The following is a 25,522-nucleotide window of genomic DNA, read 5'->3' on the forward strand; positions in this document are numbered from 1 at the left end:
TCACCGCTGTGATGTAATTGAGAACCATCCTGTGCTGGATCAGTTCCGTTTTGTAAGCTTGCAATTCTCTCCCAGTATACCTGAAGGTGTCATCATACATCTCGGTGAAATTGTCTATCAGGTTCGCTAGTGCAGTTATATACCTAAAATTTATAACTCCTCTGGCGGTACGGGTGATATCTAGCGCGAGTAGGAGTTGAATCCCGGTGGATTCGTGGATCAAATCAGAGGCTGCGTGCTCTATCCTATCTATAAGGTGTCTCTTAACAATGTGTTCGTAATGAGTGTGAGTGTAAGGAGCTTGAGCATTGCGGTGAACGTCTTTCATCTTTTCATGGGTAATGGTCATTACTTCTGGCAACACTCTTCCAATGTAACACAATCCCTCTGAGTTTGGGGCAAGCCACTTATACGCCTTCCTCCCACATATGTAATATGCATCATCGGGGAGGACATATGGGACAGAATATGACATCACCATATTACAAACCTTCCTGGTGAAAAATCCTATCCCTAACTCTCTCATTTGTCTAGTACACGTATCAGGCTGTATGATATGCGCACAGTATCCTGGTGATACTTCTCCAACTCGCATGGTCCTACTTCCTAGAGTGTACCTATACTGAAAATATCTCCCACCATTGGCTATTTGGCCTATAAGCTCTGAGTCTATGGGCATTGTATCGGCTCTGTGTGAGAATGTCATGGTTTGGTTGTTCCATGTCACTTCCCAATTTCCCGGCTTTCGGGGATTAGAAATGTTAAAACATATTAAGGACCTATCCACATGATATTGGTGGAGCTCCAAACTAGGAGGCCTAGAAATATTAAATTTCTTGTCCACCGGTCTCCCACCCCTTAATTCAAGTACCTCACCTATTGTTAAAGAGTATGGCACTAGTTCTGACTTGCTCTGACCTTGAGGTACTTGTGAGCACACCCAGCATTCCGTTTGGTTTAAAACCTTACCCACTAATGAGTGATAGTCACTCAAAGGATGACGGTCCATGTTGATATTAATGCTGGACTGACATCTCTGGATGCACCCGTCCTCAACTATGTTTTCACAATTCCTACAGATACAATTCTCCTCAGCTAACAATCCTTCACAATGTCTCTTAGCGTCATGACTACCAGATCGTTTTCTGATACTCGCCTTTGCTCGGTGATTGTGTTGCTCTTGGAATTCTACGAATCCATCCTGGTCATCAGAACCCATTCCAGATCCCTTCTCGACCTCTCTGGTACTCTCACCGAAATAGACTGCTCTGGTCAACAACAGGGTCAACAGGAAAACTCGGAATGCAGTCTCTTGGGGTAAGTCCATCTTGCAGGAGGAGAAAGAAAGAGTGGTAATGGGGGAAAAGAAAATAATTAGAAGGGAAAGAAAATTGGTACGATAACCATCTCTAGTCTTTTTGTTCTTCTTGCTCAGATGCCATCTCAACAGTGCTGTTTCTCAGTTTTCCCAAAACGAACACTCCAGTGATACTATATTCTTTCCGAATCAGCGACCTTTCTGTAAGGAGCATAAATCTTGCATTACCATTTGTTTAACTGTTGTGTGACATACCATCCGTAGAACATGAAAAAACAAAAAGAGAGAGAATAATAGAAAAAGATAAAAATTGTCAGATTTCCGTTCACCATCTGGCTGTCACACCAACATGTCTATCGGTATCTCTGCACAGTCTCCCCCACCAGTATTTACACTCTCCACCGGCACAATGATGCTGGTAAGATATACTGGGGTTGGGTAGACCTCTGAAAAGACCAAGTAGACATGTGACGTTTGAGCTGTAGTTCTGCTGGTGAACGTCAGAGATGAAGAGGAAACATTTAAAGATAAATCAAAGAGTTTACCTGGCCGCCCTTGTGTCTACAAGGAATGACCTACCAATTACACCGACTGTAACCTCAGGCTTACTATCAAGGCTAACAATCAACTTCACTGGCTGCAGACTATAGGTGCGGCCCAAAATTTTTCCTATATGATCCCTGATTACAATTACGTGTGTCATACAGTGTGTCATAACTTTGCTCGTGTTCTTGTCTAGGAGGTCTGACTTTATGTGTGCTGTTGCAGTTGCTGACATAATGCCCTTCCCTTTTACACAGATAACAAACCCTTGGCTTCCTCCATGTGCCAGGGGCCGGGGGTTTTGGTCGAGTTGATGCCTCTTCCAGTGCTTGGATGCTCATCACCATCAACCGCTCTCCCTGTGCTTCCCTGGTTCTTTGGATATTATGGTCATGTTCGATAGCGGACTCCCTTAATGCAGCCACCGAGATACCTCTCCAGTTAGGTTGAGTGGTTTGTACTCTGGTTCTCAGCGTTTCTTTTAAACCTTTCATTAATACGGACACAGCTACCTCTCTATGATGACTCTACAGTGTGAGGTGCAATTGTCTGTGCATAATGTACAATACCGTACTTACCTGTGGACACGACCTCACCTGACCCTCCGTTAGGGGGCTTTACTACTGCCTTTACCGATTGGGCCGTGCCCACCTGGGTGTCTTGTATGGTGGCTGCTGGAGAAAGTGCCGACATCGTGCTGGGCTCACTTTCTTGCTTGTAATCCTGAGGGAAGTTTAACATGGGGTGCAACTTGCACGGGTTAGAATTTGTACATTTATCAGTTTTACTCCTATCGTCATTAACACATTAATTACGTTTACTCTTATTGTCATTAATACATTTATTAAGTGCACTATTATCATCATATCCCAGTATGCCATTCTCTGTAGCCATTGTCTCTCCAGTTGCCATCAGTTTCCTGCTAGGGTTGGAACCAGCTGTGTAAGCTAATTCCCTTTGTATCTCACCTTCTTGTTGCCATAACTGTAAATAATCATAATGTCTAATCCGTTGCTTTCCGGATTTTATCAGACATATCCTTCTCCTTAAATTTTGCAACACCTCAGGATTAAAACTGCCTACCCTAGGGAACTGTTCCCCATCGTTCACAGTCATACGTTCCCACTCATTGTACAAGACCTCTGCGTGTGATCCATATTTCTCACACATTATGTACCTCGCCGACCCTTTGGGCCGACAAATATCAACGTGAACCCTTGTTGATCGTCCCCTACTTGAGCAACAGGCCCCCATTCTTTGCAGGTATTGCCTTCTCAGCGAACCCTTACAAAAAACAACTTACTCAGTGGTAAGGCGACTGTGAAAGTTCTCCGAGCGCTTTCACCCACTCACGCCCCTATTGGCCTATACACCAGCCCTGTGTCCGTATCCTGTTTCCAGTGCCGGTAGTACCCAACCTCGGGATCTTTTATAACCTCTATTTACTGAGAGCGTGTGGGAGTATGCTACCCCTCCCAGTAAATATCAGTTGTTGGAGATTTCCTGAGTGAACAGCGAAACTCCCTTAAAATAAAAAAAACCTACACAAATCACGTTTACCTGTACAATTAGCGTCTATGATCCCGCAGCAAATTTAGTGGGTATCAAGGTGAACTAACTAATGTACACAGTAGCGTGCGGTCCAGTTGCACTGCGTATAAGTAACTATTACTTATCCGCTGCACGACCAACGGAATCGGTTGTTTAGGCTGCGAAACCTCAGCCGGAGAGTATTCTCAAAACGGGCCTATATGGGCACTACGCAAACCCCCGGGGCTGCGCTCACTACCTCTGACCTTTCTCAAGTCAGGGTTTTCAGAACTTCGCTAGTTACTTTAAACGGATTTCTGACTTCGCCGACCTTTTGGTCTGCTGTAATACTAATTGCTCCTTTATACCTTATACAATGTTAACGTGAGAAAGCCACTCCCATGCCACCAAGTGTCCACTCACCTGATGTGGTCTCCGACGGGATCCCGAATTATGGGTTCACAAAACCTTTATTTTCACACTCACTCCTGCTCACTCATATACACTTTGATTTTTCTGTACAGAAAATTGCTTTCATTCAGGTGAAACAGGCTAATCCCAGAGGTGATGCAATAAGAGAAGGATCTTTTAAACTAAAATTTTGGAAACTGAACAAATTTGTGCTATTATCGCGTGGCTTCCGTATCTACTAGACTAAAACAATGCTATTGTGTGATTTGTATTGAGTGGGCGTATCCGTACGCACGTTGCGTAATAAACGCCACGTGTGTAGGCCTTTGCGTTGCGTACGCAGTCTCGCACGCGGTCAGAGACACGTGTACACAGGCCGGATACGTCCGCAGTAACACAAATAACACGCTTCTATAAAATGTAAACGATATTTAACTATAATCGCTTACCAAGCACCGCACAGTATCTCCTGTATAAACCTTTATAACTGGGTCAGGCTGCGTGTGTGTTTTACACTTACTCCCTTAAATATTACTCTTTACTTTTAACTAAATAGCAACAAATTTCTCAGCACGTAATCAATGCTAATGGCAAACAAGCGGGTAGATATGCAAAATACACAAAATACAGGTCTGAATGAATCTAGTAATCAATGCTTCCAATAGTATGATTCATATTGGATAGCTATCTTGCAGAACATACATTGATATAAACACACACACATAATTATAATATTATATCTATGTACTATTCACTGGTCTCGTGAGACTCATTTACTCATTAAGTGCTTCTAATTTGCATATGAATGTACTTTTTGACTGTCTGTGAAGGTGGTTTTTCACTGCCAGGAAAAAGCAGCCACACAGGTTAATTTGCATTTCAATGACTATCTTACAACAAGCAGAGTTTAACTGAATCCTAGAGGTAAAGAGAAAAAAAAACTTTGTTTATCTGTATGTGGTTCTTACATCACGTATTCATCTTACTATTAACTTTTATTAAGCCCCATCTGAATCTATTTGTAATTGACTATGGCATGGGTTAAATAAATGCATTGGTAACTCATAAATGGTGATTTCTTTTTGACCAAGGACGGCTGATTATTCCTGAGCAGACTGAAAATCAGCCATTTAGAAAAAATGACCTTCCCAAAATGGCCGCTGCTCCTCCCCCTTCCACATCCATGAGGGTTACACAAAATGGAGGACAGACCATGCGGCTTCCTTTGTCACAAAAAAAAATCACCATGCAAGCCCCTGTAGTTATTTTAGGCCTGAGTTAAAAAAAAACAACAACACTATATCAAGGCTTTTGCAGCAACTTTTAAATATACTTTTAAACCTACTTAAACAGATAAGCAATCCAATCTGAATCAAACACAATATGACTCATTTGAACCTTGTTTTTGCAACAATATAATCAGATATGCAGAGTACAGGTGTATGCTTGTATTCAGAAATTCACAGACTTTAAAAATAGCTTTACGTTCTTACCTTCCGGATCCCACCAGTATCCCTTCAAACCAAGCGGAGCAGACGCTTATCTAATCAGCACCAGTGTATCCCCGACCACAAAACGGCTAACAGGGGATACTACCTTCCCGACCTTTGCTGATAGATAAAAGTCTGCCTTGTCCTGCTAGGCTGCGGATATGAGGAGAACCGGACGATTGCCCCTAATTGATAATGTCAAATATTACCTTTAAACATAAGCTATTTACTATTACGGACTAAGTACGCTATTTGCGTACTGAGTACTGTAGGGGTACGCACTTAGCGTAACAGACGCTAAGCCGTGGGCGCAACGCACGAGCGATGCGTACGCTCACGGTTTCACGCTTCGTACCAAGCACGCTATAGGCGTACCGAGTACTGTACTGCTACGCTATTGGCGTAGCGGACGCTGCGCCGTGAGAGTGAGACACGAGCGGCGCAGACGCTCACAGAATGATACACAGTAAACCTTATTAATAACACACAGTAAGAATATGCTTATACTCTAAACCTTAGTAATCTAATACTACAATGATGTAACGCCTAAAACCCTTAACAATGTGTATGCTGTTTGAGCGATTGTGACGCTAAGAAAACCCTTAGTAAGGAGTGAAAACACAAGACCTGGTTTTGATTTAAAAACCACAGCGGTTCTAACACCGCCGTGGATGGTTTAGAGAAAAGGGGAAAAACACAATACAAGTTATACACTACAAACTAACATCAAAATCTAACACAATAACAGAGAATAATAACAAACAAGAGTGAACAAATTGAAATGAATGGCGAACAGAATAGATAACAAAATGGCTACAGAGAAATATACATACGTGGGGATGATTCGCAAGCGCGTCCTGGATCCAGCCCTCAGCATTCAGAGAGAAAGCCTTCTGAGAGAGTGAGTGTCTGGCCAGGCAATGGTGGTCTTTATATACACAACATACATTCACAATACAATGGTCCCTATAATGTCATTGTTTATTGGACACAGGAATGTGTCTCCACATTATAGCAAAGGTCATAGGTGGATTTGAACAGGTGGGCTGTGTCTTTCCCCAACTGCTCTGGTGGGAGGTATCCTCAGGATTCCCGCCGCATGTGTAATTTACAGCAAATACAGTTAATGTTCATAAACTACATTTGTACATAACTATACGCAGGAGCGAGCGATCCTTTCCTAACTAGCATCGGAATGTTGCCCTTAAAATACCCTACAGCTGGATACTAGACACCACCTTTCAACCTTTGTCTGACCCTTCCTATCATGTAAAGAGGAATCTCTCTGTCCAGGAACAGTTTAAACTAAACATACTCGCTGACATTGTCTAGGGGAATATTTACTACAAAACACACTATATGGGTTAAATATGCTACGATCGAGTCGCACGCTAGACGCTTACAAACTCTACCGTAAATGCGCATACCACGCACGTGATCGCCGGAGCGATCTTTACGCAAATTGCGGATATGTGCACGCACGGCAGAGCGTGTGCACGCGCAGCGGGCATGTGCATGAGGGGTTAGTACAAGGCATATGCATCATGATATTTTTCGACTTTGACAGTCCACCCTTTGGCAGTCAACAATAACTGCCACTATCTAAACAATTTAAGCAGAAAAATATATAATACCGTGAAATACCTATATATGATTGGGTGTAGGGAGGAGAGGAGAAGGTGGGAAATGTATGACCTAGTGGGATAGTAAAAGCATGTTTGTATGAAATTCATGTATGAGGGGTCATGTATCATCGTGCCATACAAGCTTCGAGGTATTACGAAGTATACATTGAATCCTTCTTATCCCGTATTAAGGGTCTGTAAGTGGGCTAACAAACTCTACCGAGCTCTTTTCGGCTTTTGGTTCCAACAAATGGGGTGCACATTAGTTGATGATACATGATGGGGGAGCGATCTTTACGCAAATTGCGGATATGTGCACGCATGGCAGAGCGTGTGCACGCGCAGCGGGCATGTGCATGAGGGGTTAGTACAAGGCATATGCATCATGATGTTTTTCGACTTTGACATATCGTACATAAAATGCTAAAAAGTGACAAAAACGTGAATTACAAATGATGTGCACCTGCTCATATGCTGCCATAAAAATGTTGGCATAAGAGGGCACCGTGTTAGAACCCATGGCGGTCCCTTGTTTCTGCAAGTAGAAACAATTTTCAAAAAGAAAATAATTTTTGTTGAGGATGACGTCAATGAGTAACATAAGAAAGGAGACTGGCAGTCCAAAATATGCATCGCTGTTGTTGAGAAGATCTCTGCATGATTCAATGTTGGTGTAGAGCAGGGGTGGGGAACCTCCGGCCCGTGGGCCGAAGCCGTTTGGTCCGGCCCACCAGCTTGTGTCAGTGAGACACGCTGCCGCTCAGTCCGGCGGCAGCGTGTCTCTGCTGTCAGAACAGGGAGACAGGGAGGAGAGCGCGGCTGTCGAGTGGGAGCGGCGGTGTGTAGTACTGCAAACCAGCCGCCGGTCCGTGAGCCAATCAGAGCTCGCGGACCGGCAGCCAATCAGGAGCCACGGCTGCCGGTCCGCGAGCTCTGATTGGCTCTCGAACCGGCGGCTGGTTTGAAGTACTACACGCCGCCGCTCCCACCCGACAGCCGCGCTCTCCTCCGTGTCCCACGGTAAGCAGCACGGAGGGGAGAGGGGAGGGGGACGGGCATCTGTATACCTGGCACTGTGGGGGCATCTGTATACCTGGCACTGTGGGGGGCATTTGTATACCTGGCACTGTGGAGGCATCTGTATACCTGGCACTGTGGGGGCATCTGTATACCTGGCACTGTGGGGGCATCTGTATACCTGGCACTGTGGGGACATCTGTATACCTGGCACTGTGGGGGCATCTATATACCTGGCACTGTGGGGGCATCTGTATACCTGGCACTGTGGGGGCTTCTGTATACCTGGCACTGTGGGGGCATCTGTACACCTGTCACTGTGGGGGGCATTTGTATACCTGGCACTGTGGGGGCATCTGTATACCTGGCACTGTGGGGGCATCTGTATACCTGGCACTGTGAGGGGCATTTGTATACCTGGCACTGTGAGGGGCATTTGTATACCTGGCACTGTGGGGGGCATTTGTATACCTGGCGCTGTGGGGGCATCTGTATAACTGGCACTGTGAGGGGCATTTGTATACCTGGCACTGTGGGGGCATCTGTATACCTGGCACTGTGGGGACATCTGTATACCTGGCACTGTGGGGGCATCTGTATACCTGGCACTGTGGGGACATCTGTATTCCTGGCACTGTGAGGGGCATTTGTATACCTGGCACTGTGGTGGCATCTGTATACCTGGCACTGTGGGGACAACTGTATACCTGGCACTGTGAGGGGCATTTGTATACCTGGCACTGTGAGGGGCATTTGTATACCTGGCACTGTGGGGGCATTTGTATACCTGGCACTGTGGGGGCAATTGTGGATCTGGCACCGCACTATTGGGGGCATATGTGTATCACGTCCCATTTTAACTGGCCACACCCATTTTTGGGGCGCTTGCGCGCCTCCGGCGCGCACACACAGTGCCTCTAAGGGGCAGACTTGCTGGGGGGCAGGGTAATTTTTTACGTTGAGAATTTTTGTATGGCCCCGGAAGGATTTTATAAATATCCAAATGGCCCTCGGTAGAAAAAAGGTTCCCCACCCCTGGAGGGGCATTTGTATACCTGGCACTGTGGGGACATCTGTATACCTGGCACTGTGGGGGCATCTGTATACCTGTCACTGTGGGGGCATCTGTATACCTGGCACTGTGGGGGCATCTGTATACCTGGCACTGTGGGGGGCATTTGTATACCTAGCACTGTGAGGGGCATTTGTATACCTGGCACTGTGAGGGGCATTTGTATACCTGGCACTGTGAGGGGCATTTGTATACCTGGCACTGTGGGGGGCATTTGTATACCTGGCGCTCTGGCGGCATCTGTATAACTGGCACTGTGAGGGGCATTTGTATACCTGGCACTGTGGGGGCATCTGTATACCTGGCACTGTGGGGGCATCTGTATACCTGGCACTGTGGGGACATCTGTATACCTGGCACTGTGGGGGCATCTGTATACCTGGCACTGTGGGGACATCTGTATACCTGGCACTGTGAGGGGCATTTGTATACCTGGCACTGTGGGGGCATCTGTATACCTGGCACTGTGGGGACAACTGTATACCTGGCGCTGTGAGGGGCATTTGTATACCTGGCACTGTGAGGGGCATTTGTATACCTGGCACTGTGGGGGCATTTGTATACCTGGCACTGTGGGGGCAATTGTGGATCTGGCACCGCACTATTGGGGGCATATGTGTATCACGTCCCATTTTTACTGGCCACACCCATTTTTGGGGCGCGTGCGCGCCTCCGGCGCGCACACACAGTACCTGTAAGGGGCAGACCTGCTGGGGGGCAGGGTAATTTTTTAAGTTGAGAATTTTTGTATGGCCCCCGAAGGATTTTATAAATATCCAAATGGCCCTCGGTAGAAAAAAAGGTTCCCCACCCCTGGTGTAGAGACTGGAAACGTCCAAAGTGACAAGCAAGGTATCCTCTGTCACACTCTGCACTCCTTCTAGTTTCCTCAAAAAGTCAGAGGTGTCCTCTATATAGCTGGATGTTCTCCTAACCAGTGGTTGTAGATAAAAGTCGACCAATTGGGAAAGGGGCTGACACAGGGACCCTCTGGCCGAGATAATAGGTCATCCAGGAGGCTGAGTTAGTGATTTGTGTATTTTTGGAAGTGTATACAAAAATGGAATTTTGGGATGTGTGGTGGTCAAAAATTCAGCTGTGCTTTGATTGATATAGCCATTGTTGAGTCCCATTTGTATAATAGAGTCAATCTCTATTTTGTACACTCATGTTGGATCGTAAGTGAGTTTCTGATAACACATGGTATCCAAGAGCTGGCTGTTGGCCTCCCGTATATAGTAGTCGTAATCAAGGAGTACGATTCCTCCGCCTTTGTCCGCAGCTCTGATGATTAACTGGGTGTCGTTGCGCAATGAGTCAATGGCTTTTCTCTCTCCCAATGTGATTTTATGATGGTTAAGTCTTTGGTTGGCGATGTATGGAATGGTATCCCTTTTGAGAACCCTCATAAAAGTGTGTAAAGAAGGGTTTTGTGATGGTGGGTCAAATAGGCTTGTCTTTTTTGGTAAACTTGACTGGTTGGTTAAGGATTTTGATCCTGAATCGAGGTTAGTTCCTGCAAAAAAATCTTTAAGCCGAAGTTGCCTGCCAAATCTGTAAAGATCCACATGCCATTTAAATTCATCCTGTGTTAATGTGGGAACAAAGGGTAGGCCTTTGTTCAGAATGGACAGTTCGTCAGGTAAGGAATGCTGGGACAGATTGAAGACTACCATTTCTAATTGTGTTTTTGTTGTCTTTTCCTTTCTTTTTCTCCCACCTCGACGGGTGGGTACAGCGGGTTTTTTGGCGGTCTTCTATTCCTGGAGGATCTCGGTAAAGATGTAAAGTTTTGGCCAGAGGTAGATGGAGTGTCTGAGTCGCTTGCTGAAGTTTGGGACTGGCTGTCAATGTCTGTAAAGGGTTGTATAGGTCTTCTGCCACGTTGGAACTGTGGTTTATATCTTCAAGGTTCACTACGCGAATACCAAGGATATACCCTGTTATCCTTGTAGTCCAATTTGACCCATTTGTACTTGTTCTTTTTGAACTTCAGCAAATCACCTTTAAATTTATCTATGTCCTTGTTCAACTTGGACAGAAGCTCACTGTCTGGGGTTTGGATTGACTTAAATACGTCTGATGCTTCTAATTCGGAGATGTCCTTCCTGATATCATTCAAATCAATGCCTGCCTGTTCAATCACCAGCAGCATTAAGTCAAATGAACACTTATTCAGTATGTTGCACCATCTGGCGCAGAAATCATTGCTATGTCTTTCTAGTGTGGGTTGGTTACGCAACCTGAACCCCCTGGGAATAAATTGCTCTTTATATTATTGCAATAGGATAAGTCCATGGAGTTGAAGTTCAACTTCCCGTTTCTTTAATCTTAGGAGATCACTGATAAACTCCTCCGGACTGTCAGTGTGAAAGGCCAGTGAGTCAGTGTCATCAAAGAGAATGCGTTCTGCATCAGCATCATTAAACTGTAGCACAGATGTAATTTCCTTACTGGTAGACATTGAAAAAAAGAAAAACTATAATGATAGATATTTGTTTGCTCAAACTAGCACAGGCGTGCTTGATCACACACCACAAGGCTGTATATGTGCAAAAAAGATACTGGTAACAAGAAAACAAGAAAAAAATACTGAAAAGTCAATTATTAACCGAGCAGAGAACATGTAAACTCCACGGGGCAGGTGCACATCAAAAACTTGAGTAACGATAGCAAATCCCGACAGCACTCAAAGCCTATGTATAAAAAGCAAAAAATGGTGGTGCAAGGCAGCAATAAATATAAAACACTCACTTCTCCAGCGATGCAGAAAAAGTAGACAAGCCAGCACTCACGTGTAGATGAAAGAAAAGTAGTATTTATTCCTTAACCAAATGGTGAAGTGAAGTGGGGACCTGTTAGGATCGAGTCTCTAGATATATAAAGACACACGGCGGTGTCTGACAGCACATAGCATGCAAAGAACATCACAGGACACACGGCTGTGTCTAAGAAAATTAAACCAAACAGCAGAATGCAGAGTCCAACAAAAAGTCACTATAATATGTCACAGGAAACAACCTAAACGAAAATCTTCATTGAGGCCAATCGGAGTAAGGCAATTAAGTCTGTGTATACATTGTAGTTCTCATTGTAGCAAAATTCTGTCCCGATCACCCCCACGTTGTAGGGGCGTATGTGATCAATGATACAACATTTGAGCTGGTTAACAGTATGATGTGCATCCTTGAAGTGTCTTGCGACCGGTAAGTTAGGCATGCCTGGACTTGTCTCAGCACACGTCCTGATGCTGCTGGTTTAATTGTGGTGCCATTTGAGGCTTATATTTCATGATCTGACAACAGTGCGGTTAGCCCTTGAGGAAGACCAGTCGGTTGAAACAGCTGCTGGGCTGTGTTTGCTGTATTTTCTGTACTTCACCATGCCGTTTGGTTAAGGAATAAATCCTGCTTTTCTTTCATCTACACGTGAGTGCTGGCTTGTCTACTTTTTCTGCATCGCTGGAGAAGTGAGTGTTTTATATTTATTGCTGCCTTGCACCACCATTTTTTGCTTTATATACATAGGCTTTGAGTGCTGTCGGGATTTCCTATCATTAGATATACATATATATATATATATATATATATATATATATACTGTGTGTATAGATATGTATGTACAGTTGTGCTCATAAGTTTACATACCCTAGCAAAATTTGTGATTTTCTGGCCATTTGTCAGAGAATATGAATGATAACTCACAAGCTTTTCTATCACTCGTGGTTAGTGGTTGGGTGAAGCCATTTAACACACAACTGTGTTTACTCTTTTTAAATCATAATGTCAACAGAAACTACCCAAATGACCCTGATCAAAAATTTACATACCCTGGAGATTTTGGCCTGATAACATGCACACAAGTTGACACAAACAGGTTTGAATGGCTACTAAAGGTAACCATCCTCACCTGTGATCTGTTTGCTTGTAATCAGTGTGTGTGTATAAAAGGTCAGTGAGTTTCTGGACTCCTGAAAGACCCTTGCATCTTTCATCCAGTGCTGTACTGACGTGTCTGGATTCTGAGTCATGGGTAAAGCAAAAGAATTGTCAAAGGATCTGCGGGAAAAGGTAATTGAACGGTATAAAACAGGAAAGGGATATAAAAAGATATCCAATCAATTGAGAATTCCAATCAGCAGTGTTCAAACTCTAATTAAGAAGTGGAAAATGAGGGATTCTGTGGAAACCAAATCACGGTCAGGTAAACCAACAAAAATTTCAGCCACAACTGCCAGGAAAATTGTTCAGGATGCAAAGAAAATCCACAAATAACTTCAGCTGAAATACAGGACTCTCTGAAAATAAGTGGTGTGGTTGTTTCAAGATGAACAATAAGGAGGCATTTGAAGAAAAATGGGCTGCATGGTCGAGTTGCCAGAAGAAAGCAATTACTACGCAAATGCCACAAAGCATCCCACTTACAATACTCCAAACAGCACAGAGACAAGCCTCAAAACTTCTGGAACAAAGTCATTTGGAGTGATGAGACCAAAATTGAACTTTTTGGCCACAACCATAAACGTTACATTGGGAGAGGAGTCAACAAGGCCTGTGATGAAATGTACACCATTCCTACTGTGGAACACGGTGGTGGATCGCTGATGTTTTTGGGATGTGTGAGCTATAAAGGCACTGGAAACTTGGTCAAAATTGATGGCAAGATGAATGCAGCATGTTATCAGAAAATACTGGAGGAAAATTTGCACTCATCAGCCCGGAAGCTGCGCATGGGACGTACTTGGACGAACATGACAATGATCCAGAACACAAGGCCAAGTCGACCTGTCATTGGCTACAGCAGAATAAAGTGAAGGTTCTGGAGTGGCCATCTCAGTCTCCTGACCTCAATATCATTGAGCCACTCTGGGGAGATCTCAAACATGCAGTTCATGCAAGACAGCCCAAGAATTTACAGGAACTGGATGCTTTTGCCAAGACGAATGGGCAGCTTTACCATCTGAGAAAATAAAGAGCCTCATCCACAACTACCACAAAAGACTTCAAGCTGTCATTGATGTTAAAGGGGGCAATACACGGTATTAAGAACTGGGGTATGTAAACTTTTGATCAGGGTCATTTGGGTAGTTTCTGTTGTCATTATGATTTAAAAAGAGTAAACACAGTTGTTTGACAATAAATGGCTTCACCCAACCACTAACCATGAGTGAAAGAAAAGTTTGTGAGTTATCATTCATATTCTCTGACAAATGGCCAGAAAATCACAAATTCTGCTAGGGTATGTAAACTTATTAGCACAACTATATATATATATATATATATATATATATATATAAAAATGTGTGTGTATATGTACCTGCTGTGTTTATCTATGTATGTACCTACTGTATGTGTGTATAATGTATATATATATATATACACACACACGCACGCACACACACACACACACACACACACACACACACACACACACACACACACACACACACACACACACACACACACACACGGTACATACATGCATAGATATACACAGCAGGTACATATATATATATATATATACATATGGATACACAAATCCGGCACTCTGAGGACAGTTTTACCTCCTGGAAACTTGCTGGTGTGCCATCCAAGAGAAAATTTCCCAAAGATATAGAAAAACACAGGCGGCACTCCCAGACTTGTAAAGGTGAAAAAAACTTTATAACGACGTTTCGGGGGGTCTTACCCCATCATCAGGCTAACATACATCATACAAAAGTGAATAGATTTATACTCACCGGTCTTCTGTGCTCCCGCCCGTCACCGGCAGCCGCCACAGACTCCGTCACTGTGCTTCCGGCCTCAGACTGCTGACATCAGCGGAAGCTACGGACAGACGCGACTTGCGCCGGGAGGGACTAGGAAAAAGCAACAGAGCGCCGATAAGTTACCATAGCAACATATAAACAATACAGTGATACAAACAAAACTCAGATGCGGGGAAACAAACAAATCCCCACAATAAAAAATCGTGCAAAACACTACATAACTACTACATGTGTGTGGTAACTACCTCATTATAGCACAAATTACCTAACAGCACGCAGATATGTATGACCTATGCAAAACATTACTCAAAAAAATTTAGCATCTCCATACTTATAATCATGCCTTATACATATGGTCATATCAAACTAGCAGCTTTATTTAAAAAAAAATATTTTTAGGGTACTTATATGTATATTTATAGAGGGTTGTTTATATCTGTTTGGAAGAAGAGCTATGTATATTTTATTTAAAAACTACTACATGAATCTTATATACAAGATTATTTAAATACCAAACCCTGAAACAAATAACTATCTCCCAAACATCTCATCCAAAGTGTAAATTACTCATTTAGGAAAAATATACATATACACCTAAGAACAGAACACCAACCAAGGTTTATAATTTATAAATTATAAAAAGGCAGAAAGGCTTAGGGACTCATTGAGCCCCCTAGGGCTAACGGTATCCAAAGCACCTTTACAAGTCTGGGAGTGCCGCCTGTGTTTTTCTATATATATATATACATATATATATCTCCTATATAATAGCCCTTCTGTGCATGGCCCTCTAACGCTGGGTGGAGTCACAGCGCTGGGCGGAGTCAGCTGCACAGGGAGTCACACCATGGCCTGTGCCAGTAGACCACTACCTACAGTTTGAGAGGTACCCCTCCCTCCTGCAACCTCAGCGCCACCTAACACATCCAGCCAGTGGGGGGGGTTATGTTGTCCGGGAGCTGGCGTCTGCACATACGGAGAATCCTGACACTGCAAGCACCACGCTCCACTATGCCTGCCGCCTGACATCCTCACAGCGGGGCTGCGGGCACGAGCGGCTCCTTCCCCGGGAACACCCACACCTGACTTACACCCGCAGCCCACACCCGGGACCTCTCCCTCCTGTAACCCGTCACCTGCTAACACATCCAGCCGGTGGGGGGTCATGCTGGCCGGGAGGCGGCATCTGCGGAACGGTACATGACCACACACTGCCCAAGCCTGACACTGCAAGCACTGCGCTCCTTACTGTGTGCCTGCGTTACGTGTATAGAATCTGGATTAGCTGCTTGTGTCCCCAGCCCCGCGGTGTGAATGTCAGGTGCGAGCAGGCGTCAGACATGCACACCGCAGGGCTGGGGACACAAGCGGCTAATCCAGATTCTATACACCGAACCCAGGCACACAGTGTGTAGGCATGCCGGGGCTCACAAAGGGCAGGAACAAGTGCAGCGGGACGGGGCCAGCGCAAGGCAATGCTCACTTTACAGCTACCACTCACCACCCTCCCGCTCCAAACGTCTCTAGAGCTCCAGGCAGCAGGCAGGGAGATAGCATAGGCTACTGTTACACCCACAAAAAGCACACCTCCCACATCTACCACACCTGAGCCTCCACCAAACACCCCACCAGCCCACCCTATTCTCCCTCACACCCAGGAACACTCCAGCTCCAAACTCGCCCAACATGCACGCAGCACGCTCCCTCCCACCCCCTGCACACGCAAAACCCCTTCCCCATCCTTGCAAACCCCCGACCCAACACCAACGCCTCATGACCGCCTACCCCTCACAACACAGCAACAAACACAACCCGCACACACCCACAACTCCAAAGGACTCCAAACCCCACCCACCACAACAACGCACCCGCCTGTCCAACACCTGCCGACCCACGCAAGCCCATCCCCCAACCAAACTAGCCCCATACTTGCCACCCACCCTCCACAAATACACCACCCCTCCAACACCCCCTGCACCACAACACAACCTTCCCCATCTGCCTAACCCACTCCCCCCCTCCTCTACACACACCACAACCCCCAAAACCCTCCACCATTACCTGCCCCTCCCCCACTCGCAGTACCTCCAGACCCCATCCACGGCACCCCCACACACACACCCCTCCACCACAACCCACCCCTCCCCCACCCGCGACACCCCCGCACCCACTCCTCCTTCACCTGCGGTGGCTCCAGACCCCACCTGCGGTACCACCACACCAGCCCCTCCCCCACCCGCAGCACCACTGCGCCAAACCCTCCCACACCCGCTGCACCCCCGCAACCCCCCCTCCACCACCCGCAGAACCCCGGACCCCATCTGCTTCTCCCTCGCACCCACCACTCCCCCAACCACAGCACCTACTAGGTGATTCATCAGGCCCTGCGTGCGCTGTTCACACCATTGCAAGGGGCTTCGACCCCTTAACCATTTCACGCTTTTTGTCCGTGCAATATTTAACCACTCACACAATTATGATTGGAGGTAATACTCCATATAATAAGGGCGTGCAAGGGTTAAGGGGGCGTAGCCCCTTACGACGGTGTGAAGAGCGCCCGTATGTACGGCAAAACAAATGAGGCGGCACTTCCAGGTTAGAGAAGTGAAAATTCTTTAAGTCATGAATCGACGTTTCAGGGGGTCTCACCCCGTCATCAGGATAACGTGTACAGAAGAAACAAAACATTTATACTCACAGCCTGCCTGGTCTCCCGCCCGCCGCCAACCGCAGCCCCGGGACCCGTCTGCACACTTCCGGCTTCCGGTTGCTGACGTCACCGGAAGCGGGGAACCAGCGGGACCTGCATCTGGAGGGTAAGGGAGGAACACACAGTGCGCCAATCAGTCACCATGACAACCACATAAACAATAAGCAGTGACAACAACTAATAAGATGTGAGGAAAAGCCTCACAATAAAACAATGTGACAACACAAAAATGAAAACATAGTGACTGCACTTGATCAGGAACATACTAATAAAAGTAACATAAACACATATGCAAAAATTAAGTAAAAGCAGAGCAGACCTCTGTATTAAATCTGCACAATTATCTCTCCAGATAAGCTTACATGAGTATACCGTATTGCAACAGGCACAGAGCACTCATGTTGCATAACAGCAACTGGAGGGAATTACTCTAAAAGAGAGAACTACAAAAGATGCTGGACTATATAAAACTAACGAACACTCAGGAACTCACATATCTATCTAGTATGCAAACCTAGATGAAGGAAGATAAACTTAACGACTCATTCAACCCCTTGGGGTTGACTGTGTCGAGAGTGAAAATCCACCAAGCCTCAAGTTGAAGGAGTTTTTTTTTAGCACGGTGACCTCCTCTTAAGGATTTGGGGACCTGTGCTATCATCCTGTACCTCAGTGTCGACGTGCTGTGTCTGGCACATGCAAAGTGTCTCGCTACAGCCTGATCGCTAGTCCCCGAGATTAGAGCCGCCCTGATCGCTGTTCTGTGTTGGGCAATACGCTCTTTGAATTGTCTCTCCGTCTTGCCCATGTAGTGAAGACCACATGGGCAGGACAGCAGATACACAACAAATTTTGAAGAACAGGTCAGGGCAGGTTTGATAAAGAATTCCTTACCTGAGTAGGGATGCCTAAACTTGTTGCCTGTTATAAGGGCACTACAGGTCGTGCACCTATAGCAACCTCCCTTTCTCGTGAGGAAATGTTGTTTGGGTTGTCCCATCCCCGTAATGTCTGTACGTACTACCAGATCTTTCATGTTGGGGCCCCTTGTGAAACTAGGTAGCAAACGTGCATTACGTAATGACGGTAGTTCTGGCTCAGAGCTAGTAATGGGCCATAACTGCTTGGCCCTTTTGCTGGTGATTTTGCGTTTACTAGTATATCTGTTTACCCAAGGAAACAGCTGCACCGCTGTTTGTTTAGGTGCTTTTTCTTGAATAAGGTCCTGGCGATCATGCGCCAGAGCCCTTATTTTAGCCTGACTCAGTAACTTTTGCGGGTATCCTCGTGCTAGAAATTTTTTGGCAATATTGTCTACTTGTACCTCTCTATCTTTGGGGTCACTTGCAATTCGACAGGCCCTTATAAATTGTGAGAAGGGTAAGCTATCAATAGTCGCCTGGGGGTGAAAGCTGTTGTACTTGAGGAGAGTATTACGGTCAGTGGGTTTTACATAGAGACTGGTCTGTAGTTGATGATTAACAATGCTAATATCTACATCTAAAAAGTGAACCCGGTTCTGACTGATGTTAGCTGTCAGTTTAACCGGACTAGATGACATATTGTGTAGGGATATAATCTCCTCTAATGTAGAGATATCCTCTGTCCAAAAAAGAAAGATATCATCTATATACCGATAATATTTTAACACACTCCGTTTAATGAAGGGGTCTGCAAAAAATAATTTCTCCTCTACCACATGCATAAATGAGTTAGTGTACGAGGGGGCCACTCGGCTCCCCATAGCACACCCTGCCTGTTGAAGAAAAAAGCTACCATCATACAAGAAGTAGTTATGTTTTAACGTAAACTCCAATAGTTTGATGAAAAAACATACATCCGGACCCGTATATACCGGGTTATTGGAAATTAATTGATGTACTGCTGCCAAACCAAGGTCATATGGTATACACGTGTATAGACTGGTAACGTCTATACTCGCCAATACCAGAGTTTTTTGGATTCTTCTCTTCAGCCAGTGATACAGAATACCACCACGCATCTTAAGGATACTTCAACATTGCTGAGAAGTTTTGGGGAAATTACCCAAAAACCTACAGATCTGGTATTGGTGAGTATAGACGTTACCAGTTGAGGCGTTAAATGGAAAGCTCAATTTGCTTGGGTTCCTCCATATCCCCTACAACCTCTGGCACCGTCCAATGAGACGTATGTAAGGGGACCTCCTTCTCCATTCTTCGTTTCCGAATCTGCCTATCTACTTTGATTGCTAACTCCATGAGTGCATCCAAGGAGGCCGGAGAAGGATATTGGATGATAAAATCCTTGATTTGTTCTGTTAATCCTAACCGGAACTGACTCCGAAATTCTGGGTCATTCCAGCCACAATCATTGGCTCATCGGCGAAATTCGGTACAATATACCTCGGTAGAGTTTCTCCCTTGTTTAAGAGAATGAAGATGGGTCTCTGCGGATGCTGCCCGATCTGGATCATCATAGAGGACACCTAAGGCCTTAAAGAAGGAATCCATGGAAAGCAGACTAAGGTGATCTGCTGAAAAACCAAAGGCCCAAGACTGTGGGTCACCTTGTAACCAGGGGCGGATCTAGACTTTTCTTTAGGGGGGGCGGTTTACTGTTTAATATTGACTCCTCCCTCTACAGTCCCAACTCCTCCCATCTGTAATCCTAACGCCTCCTCTCTCAATTCTGACTGAACTTTTTGAGTGAGACTGAGATAGAGCTTTGTGATTGTTCTATGTACATGTGACTGTGCTATGGGGTAATTGTATTTATTAGCCCTAGTACCCACACACCAGCAAGTGAGGGGCAAATGCTCTGTAACCCTTGCTCTCCTGGCTCCTCTGTGCTGCTGTGGTATAAGCTGCAGCACATCGTTCTGCCTCAAGCTCTCCCCGGAGAGCTCTCTTCTGCTCAAAAGTGGGTGTGGCTATGACTGTGTTAGAGGGGTCGGTCGCCCCCTTCATCCCCCGTCCCCCCCTAGATCCGGCCCTGCTTTTAACAGGGAAATTATGATCCCTACTCGCTGGGTCTCAGTGCCCAAAGAGAAAGGCCTGAGCTTGAAATACAGCTTGCAACTTTCCCATAAGTTCACAAACTGTTTACGGTCTCCAGAAAACCTATCTGGGAGATTTAGCTTAGGCTCCCTGGGACAGTCTGGGTCCTACGAGTTTCCTCCTGAGTGTCCACTCGAAGAGTAAGATCCCATAGCTGCTGGGTCAAACCCTGGATCTGGCCCACCAGAGATTCTGAGCCGGATTTTGTGTTGGTTCCATCCAGAGACAAATACGGAGCTACGTTTTTTTGTCTGGTGATACTGTTATGGATGAGTACCTGGAACTCAGGGGAGTATGCAACAACTGGGAAGTTCCAGCACTCACAGGTAAAGCTGCAGCTAGAATTGATGTCTGTAGCAACTCGTGCTCTACCCCTGACTCCGTTACCCCCCTTAGTGGTCGGATGGTGCCTGCGGTGCTAGTGTTCTTCTGCCCAAGGCAGCCGCGTTTGAATGGGCAAATTAGGTCCGCCCAAACTCTGATGCCCCCCGGTCTTATTAAGTGACAAGGCACCACCCGAGACTGCGAGTGAGTAAGGGGGAACCTAACTAACCCTACAACACCAATGCATGAGTGATAATGAGAACAACAATGGTCTTAGATGTTATAAGCAAATAAACAGTGAGAGCAACAATGCTCAGGGATGTAAAAGATATAAATATAAACAAAGAACTGTTAGCGTGGATACTCCACGAAAACCTGAACACCGGCTGGCAAGATCTGGTCAAGAATCGATCAGTCAAAGTCTCCAGGTCACAGCACAACACAGGCAGGATCTCCAATGAGCTGACCGGTTCACACAGAAGTAAGAACTATCACCAGTGTCTTTGGAGTGACCAGGAAGAGAATATAAATGGTGCTGCACCAATCACAGAAGAAACTCCTTAATTGCAAATATCATGCAGCTGTCCTGCTGCACGTCCTAGTACACAGCTGGGTACTTAGTTAACAGCAACGCGGAATGCCGTCTGCCTCCGGCGTCCCCATTGCAAGGGATCCGGTGGCTCACAGCGCCCGGCGTCTGCTTGTTGCTAGGTGCCAGACGGGGAACAGGAGACTTTGTGCTCAGCGTCTGCCTGTTGCTAGACGCCGGGCGTGGACCAAAAAACCTTGCGCCCGGCGTCCACCTGTTGCTAGGCGCCGGGCGGGGGTCAGCGGGAGGTGCAGCGTCCCAGCTCCACGGCAACGGCAGGGACACGCGCCTCCCGGCGCTAACAACATCAACTTCATGAATTGAGGTACATTATAGTGGATGATATTCCAATGTCTATACGAGGGGGTGACAGAGCCAAATTGTTGGCACAAAGGGAAATTGAATGGATACATCGTCTGTCAGCCTTAGCCCCTGAGGGCATCAATGACCATATTGCTTGGAGCGTTTTTTGTAATGTCTATGTGATACCTCTCATAGTATGGACATCTACTGTAGGTCCACAGACTTGGTATTAGCTGTCGATTGGAGTAATACGAATCTCATGCTCTTATTTAAATGTACGTTTGTGACTCCATAAAGTGATGCTATAATAATATTAGCTCTCATGATGTTAGCTATACCTATCAGTGTCTTGTTACTACTATATAATAATGCTACATCTCTTGGTACATATTTTAAATGTTTTACTTGCTGATATGGAACATGCATATACTACACTGTTTTTTACCATGTTTACTGATATACCATACACAAGTATGACTCACGTTGCAATCAATCACTACATCACTTTTAACAATACAAATACTGTTTATTCAGATTCAGAACATCAATTTTCCACACTTTCCCTTATTCCACCTGCATCATCGGGTTACCAGCGGAGGCCAAGACGCCCGCGGTTGCCGTGATACCAGATGACATTATTTCCTGATCACCTGGTCCAGCAACTTACCGGAAGTCCAATCCAACGCAAGCTCCCGCATGACGGCACTGCGGATCTACAGCCACAATCACACTGAACACTTATACGGTAAGACCATATCACTGTTTTTTCTTGTTTGTTCCACAGCATACAGCCTTGAAAAAAGCATTCAGCTCTATGTCAGGGGGTTCTCCCCCCACCCCCCTGGCTGCCACTGCTGCAGCCACTGCCACTTCAGTGCAGACTGTTCGCGCCTGCCTGCTTCAATTGAAAACATCCCTCCCAAAATGGCCACCGCCTCAGAGGAGACAGTTATTAAAGATACTAGAGGGGGCTCTAGTATCTTTAATAACTGTCTCCTCTGAGGCAGTGGCCATTTTGAGAGGGACATTTCCATTAGATTGCTGCGGACGGCGGCAGCGGAAGGCGGTGACAGTGGAAGACGGGGATGGGCGGAGGCGGGCCACCAGAGGCACGGGCAGCCCAGGCCCTCTCCTCTCTGTTAGAGAGGCCGGGCCCGGGACAGCTGTGCCCACAGCACCACCCTGGAGGTGGGCCTGCCTGTGGGTCAGTCTAAGCCTGCCTGTGTCATTCTCAAAACTTTTGCCCATGGCTGTAGATATTTCATGCTTTGCTAAGCCACAAGTGGCCACAAGAGGGTGCTGTTCCTCCAGAGTTGCTATGACAAGGAACAATTTCTACAGTAAGTTGTGGCAATGATACAGTAACACTTCCACAAATCAGTAAATGTAATATGATGCATTGTGTTCTAAGCCACACTAATGTGTGACATGATAGATTTCATTTTCTACATGTGCTGGGAAAATGGCACCAATAATCCGTAGACTGCTGTGCTATTTGCACTTCCAGTGTGTAATCTTTTATGTTGAAAGACAACGACTATAGTATTTAATCTCTGCATATGTCTGACGTCATCACCGGCTTCATTACAGTGGAGCAAGAGTGTGTGGTGACACCGGCAGTTGCAGCATGCAGAGACACAGACAGTGGGTGTCTCAGTAAATGCACACTGCGGCGCGCACCTGTACACAGGGGAAAGGGCTGAAACAGATGTAACTCTGGCAACAGCGGCCATCTCTGAATCGGACCCCAAGTGTTTAAACACATAATAAATCAATATGATAGATTCAAAGAAGGTGTAACCAGTCATTGTGCAGAAACATCCCCCTGAATACGATGCGGTGGCTGCCAATAATTTTTTAAACTTAGGGGGACATTTACTAAGCAGTGATAAGAGCGGAGAAGTGAGCCAGTAGAGAAGTTGCCCATGGCAACCAATCAGCACTAAAGTAACAGCTATAATTTGCATACTATAAAATGATACAGAGCTGCTGATTGGTTGATGGGGCAACTTCTCCACTGTCTCACTTCTCCGCTCTTATCACTGCTTAGTAAATGTCCCCCTTAATTGGTAAATTGGTAAATATTGTGAAAAAGATATGTGAAGATTGCGCCCTCTGGTGTTGGAAAACATAAAGTAATGTGACGCTCATCTGCCCTTTGTCGTTATGCAATTGTCGGAACATCAAAGAAACTTTGCAGTCTGAGCAAATGTGAGTAGGTTTGAGGCTGCCAGTAATCTGCGACTGAGACGGTCTGGAAGTGGTCTGCGGTGATGTCAGTGACCCACCCCAAAAAATGCCTGGTAACGCTTGCGTTTTTTCTGACACACCCAGAAATGTCAGGTTTCCGCCCAGAAACGCCGGCTTCCTGTCAGTCAAACAGTGGCTACATTGCGTTTACGATATGTACGCATTTTCTGTTGCTATTTTCCCGCCAGCGTGCGCAGCGTGAATGCTATGCGTGCGCAGTCGTTCGACAATCGCTCGATGTGCGATTTCTCTAAATAGCGATCCCTGCAGAATTAGTCTCAATGTGTAAATGTGCTACTGTCTATGTGAAATCTGACTATTTGCGTCCATGCAAAGAGATCCATCCGACACAGAATCCAGTATGGCAAGTGACACAGATAACGAGATTTATGGTAAGAACTTACCGTTGTTAAATCTCTTTCTGCGAGGTACACTAGGCTCCACAGGGAATGGCATTGGGGTGTAGAGTAGGATCTTGATCCGAGGCACCAACAGGCTCAAAGCTTTGACTGTTCCCAGAATGCATAGCGCTGCCTCCTCTATAACCCCCGCCTCCGTGCACAGGAACTCAGTTTTTGTTAACCAGTCCAATGCAGTAGCAGGCAAAAGAGACGACAACTGTTAGTAGCCACATACACCACATTCTCACGACAGGAGAAAGTGTCAGTGGCTAATGCCGTACCAACCCAAAGAAGCTAAGTGCGTCAGGGTGGGCGCCCTGTAGAGCCCAGTGTACCTTGCAGAAAGAGATTTAACAACGGTAAGTTCTTACCATAAATCTCGTTTTCTGCTGCGGGGTACACTGGGAATGACATTGGGGATGTCCTAAAGCAGTTCCTTATGGGAAGGGACGCACTGTAGCGGGCACAAGAACCCGGAGTCCAAAGGAAGCATCCTGGGAGGCGGAAGTATCGAAGGCATAGAACCTAATGAACGTGTTCACTGAGGACCACGCAGCCGCCTTGCACAATTGTTCAAGGGTCGCACCACGGCGGGCCGCCCAAGAAGGTCCAACAGACCGAGTAGAATGGGCCTTTATTGTAGCAGGAGCTGGACGACCAACCTGTACATAAGCATGTGCAATCAACATTCTAATCCACCTGGCCAAGGTCTGCTTGTGAGCAGGCCAGCCACGTTTGTGAAAACCAAACAGTACAAAGAGAGAATCAGACTTCCTGATGGGAGCTGTCCTCTTCACATAGATACGGAGAGCCCGAACCACATCCAAAGACCGTTCTTTGTAAGACAATTCAGGAGAGGTAAAGGCCGGAACCACATCTCCTGATTAAGGAGGAAAGAAGACACCACCTTAGGTAGGTACCCGGGACGTGTTCTAAGAACCGCCCGGTCACAGTGAAAAACCAGATAAGGTTACCTACAGGACAGGGCACCCAAATCCGACACCCGTCTAGCAGAGGCAATAGCCAGCAGAAACAACACCTTAAGAGAAAGCCACTTAAGGTCTGCCGATTCAAGAGGCTCAAACGGAGACCCTTGCAATGCCTCCAGAACTACCGACAAGTCCCAAGGAG

The sequence above is a fragment of the Pseudophryne corroboree genome, chromosome 3 (assembly GCF_028390025.1).
Source record: "Pseudophryne corroboree isolate aPseCor3 chromosome 3, aPseCor3.hap2, whole genome shotgun sequence".
Taxonomy (NCBI): Eukaryota; Metazoa; Chordata; class Amphibia; order Anura; family Myobatrachidae; genus Pseudophryne; species Pseudophryne corroboree.